This window comes from Heterocephalus glaber, unplaced genomic scaffold (assembly GCF_053883595.1).
Source record: "Heterocephalus glaber isolate CG9 unplaced genomic scaffold, H.glaber_assembly_v1.0 deba00001733, whole genome shotgun sequence".
Classification (NCBI taxonomy): domain Eukaryota; kingdom Metazoa; phylum Chordata; class Mammalia; order Rodentia; family Bathyergidae; genus Heterocephalus; species Heterocephalus glaber.
In genome coordinates this window covers 14,929,900-14,933,813 of record NW_028258444.1, presented here as the reverse complement: position 1 = coordinate 14,933,813, position 3,914 = coordinate 14,929,900, and the positions used below count along the sequence as shown (strand labels likewise).

Here is a 3,914-nt window from a genome sequence, read left to right as displayed (position 1 = left end):
TCTCTTGTGAAGCTACATTAATATAAAATTTCAATTAATAAGCTTATTGTCAACTGGCAATTTTAATTAGTAAGCCCATTACAAAAAAACAGGCAATGGGCTGGGGATTTAGCTCAGTGGTTTCGATGCCTGCTGTGCATACGCAAGGACCCGAGTTCGATCTCTGGTACCAAAACAAAACAAAACAAAACAAAAAAACAAGCAATATGGGTACCTGATCTAAAGGCAACGTTATTTCATTTCTTAAAACACTAACAAGAAAAAATAAGAATTAAGATACAGCATGTTCAGGTACAAGCACCCAATGATAAACGTAAATGTATTGTATACCTAAAATGTACCAATAAAGATATAAATTTTAAAAAGTACCAATAAAGTTAATGGAAGAAAAAAAACACTAACAAGAGAGATTAATCAATAAAACAGCTAGTATGTTAACCTTAATATAAGAAGCAAAAATATATATGATTATATATAATATATAATTAATAATATAAGTATATAAAATTAATAATATAAAATATACAATGTATACAATTATATATATATAATTCCCCTGAGTCAGTATATAACTGAGTAGCTCATAGACATGATTTTCTACTTGTCAAACAATACTTTTAATATTTTTTCTATTAAAAAACACAATATACTAGGAGATGCAGAGGAAAGACAAATGTGAAATTATGCATCTAGTTCCACAATTTAAAATGAATATCAAACAGGTACTATAAAGCCAAGCTACAATGATTTAACTGCAGGGGCACCAAACAGGCAATAGAACTATTCCCTGTGATTTAGAATGCTCCTGAGGAGTTTTCAGCAGATGGCCAACCCAACAAGACTATCAGAATAGACACAATACTCATCCACTATTGAAAGAAACCCTGAAGAAAACATGGCAAAGGTATGAAGGAAAGTTGGATCTTTTGAAAAAGTTAATTCCATCACTGGTAAAGCAAAAGTAGGTCCAGTGTAGGCCCAAAGCAGGACTGCATTCAGAGCTGGAGGTTGGCCGGAAAGTTTGGAAAGCTGCAGTTTTGGAAAATTGGCAATTTCTCCACATTTAATAAAACTACTAGAAGAGATATAATGTTTGTTTGTGGAATGTTGACCACTTGCTGCAAAAATTCACAATATAAAAGGAACTGCAGAGATACATGTTAATGCCATAGTTTTTTTTAGAAAAAATTACAGAAATCTTGTTTCTATTTTAAAAATGTTCCACATTATAGCATGATAAAACATGGTAAAAAGTAGTAGAAGTTCTGTCCATGATTCTTTACACAGTGAATAGGAAAGTAATAAAAACCATTTTTTTCTCAAAAACAAAATTTTCTGGGCTGGGGATTTAGCTCAGTGGCACCGCGTCTGCCTTGCAAGCACAAGGTTCTGAGTTCGATCTCCAGTACCCAAAACAAACAAACAAAAAAGACCCAAAGTTTTCTTATCGCATTGATTTTTCTGACCTGACCTAGTAATTTAGAAAAATCATGTAGTAAAATCTGTAAAATTAAAGTACAAAACTCTGGTTTGTAAACATCATTTGGCCAGGCCTGTTCAGAGACCTTCATGACTGAAAAAGAATGAATAATTTTCTACCTTGTTTGCTGGGGGGGGGGAATTTCAGAACACAGCCTTTCCATTTTCACTATAATCATATTCAAAAGATGTAGAGAAAGTCAGTGAAGTTGTTTCTATACTGTCTCACATGCAGTTTTCAGCTCTTACCCTATCCCCAGCTGCTGTGGTAGAGATAGTACTGGTTTGCTGACCTAGTAGGGACTGGGCATAGACCTTGCATGGACTTTGGTAAAGGTATTTCCAAATGGCATAGCAATGCACTGCAGCCTTAGCTGCTGTGGGCACAGACGGGAGCCAGATGGCACGGGCAAAGGAACAATGCCATCTCTCTTGAACACAACACCCACGAAGTAAGTTCAGCCCCCACAGGCAAGCTCCTGAAGTCTGTCAGTGCTACTATTGATGTCACCACCAAAGATGGGGAAAATCCCATTGTAAGACAGAAAAAGAGTTCAATCCCTTTATACTTTTCATGGTAGGGAAATACATAAATGGTTCCTCCAGCTGCAATGAGTCAGATAAATGAACATATATGAGATGCCAGTGGTCCAAGTTCGTGGAGTATCTACCATGGAGACTGAGAAGCTTCAATGAAGAAAGGGATAATCATCCTATCACACTTGGGAAAACAACGCTGTACTCACCTTAAGTGACTCTTTGTTCTTGACACAGCATGAAACACTGTGGAAATGATGAAGAGGGCAGAGACCCATTTCATAAATCTATGCTGTTATCTTTTCCCAGCAGTCATCAGACTGCTCGTGGAGGAGGGAACTGCCTGCAATGGCCAGAACAGTGAGAAATGGATGTGGAACAGCAGCATGTTCATGGCAGGTTGGTTTGTAGCGGCTATTGGCTGAGGCCTGGTGGCTCATGAAACACTGGAATGGATTTTTAAACTGCACTGATCCTTGGCTCCTCATGTGCTTTGAGGAATAGATTTCTTCCGTCATCTTCTATAATTGGATGACTAATGACTAAAATCTCATTTAAACTGTACCATCAAATGTGACATAATCTCTTCTAGTGCCTGGTTTGGCAAGAATGGCCCAGCCAGCAGACAAAAACTCTGGCCAATGGAGTAATGTAACATAGAAAGGAAAGTTAGAAGAGACCATTGATGATTTTATGAAATTTCAGTCTGTGAAAAAAATATACATACAGTTGGTTTTTATCCAGGGTTCCTAACACCAAGGCAGACCATAGCTCCATACAAATCAAAAGGACAGAGCTCGGAAAGCTGGATAGCTGAACACATGGAAGTTCCTGGAAGGTAGTGATCCTGGGGAAGGATGGAAACTCCAAATCCCTTCCCCTACATTTGTTATGCATTTCTTTATCTGTATCTTGTCATATCCTTTATAATAAACTGGTGAGCATGAATGTCTCTTCAAGATCTATAAACCTCTAAAACAAATTAATCAAATCCGGGGGTGGGGTTATGGGAGGCCCACTCTATAGGTGGTAGTTCAGAAGCAAAGGAGAAACAACCCAGGGCTTGCAACTGACATCTGAAAGTGAGGAGGGGCAGTCTTGGGGACTAAACCTTTGACCTGTGGGGTGTGACACTATCACCAGACAGACAGTGTTCTGATTGAATTTCATTAGAGGATACTCAGCTGGTGTCTGCTGCAGAATTGCTTGCTTGCTCAATGACTGATTGCTCAGCCAATGGATTCTTCTGGTGTCTGAAGAGATCTGTGTTGTGAGACTGCTTGAGAAACTGAATTTGAACTTGTTTTTCTTCTGTATTCTTTAGAAAATTATACTAGAAACTTCTCATTCTGTGAAAAAAAGCTTTGGGTATAGTAAATATAAAGAATCTGAATTTAGTTTAACTGTCCAGTGACTGGAGAGGATTCAGGGGAAAAGTCACATAAGGTATGAATCTGATAAATAAAATCACGGAAGTATAGATTTTATGCATTCTCTGGTCCCTTGCTTTTCTAAATTTACAAATGGAGGTTAATATCCCAAAAGTCTGTGGATCCCATGCCAAGTTCTAAATGGCATGTTAATATTATATCTCTAGACAGTATTTAAAAAAAATCTTAAGGTAAATGAAATACATGAAGTGGATTTCCTATTTTCTGAATGACTGATAAACAACTCTCAATTAGAGGCTTTTTTCCCAGTGCTCTGTATGAAGCCCAGGGCATTGCAGATGCCAAGCATATCTACTGCTGAGCTATAACCCTGGCCTCAAAGAAAAGCTTTGATCCTTTACTATTTGTTTGATTTTGCTAAAATTATGAATATGATTCCATGAGTTGGTAGACTATGGCCTTTCTGTTTTCACAATACTCTTTTTCTCCTGTAAAATTATCAACACA

The 3,914-nt window shown here is 37.4% G+C and overlaps 1 pseudogene; it reads right to left on the bottom strand.

The window, feature by feature from the left end:
• Window positions 1-1,704: 1,704 nt before the first annotated feature.
• Window positions 1,705-2,534, bottom strand: LOC101718981 (monocyte to macrophage differentiation factor pseudogene; annotated as a pseudogene).
• Between the last annotated feature and the right edge of the window lie 1,380 nt (window positions 2,535-3,914).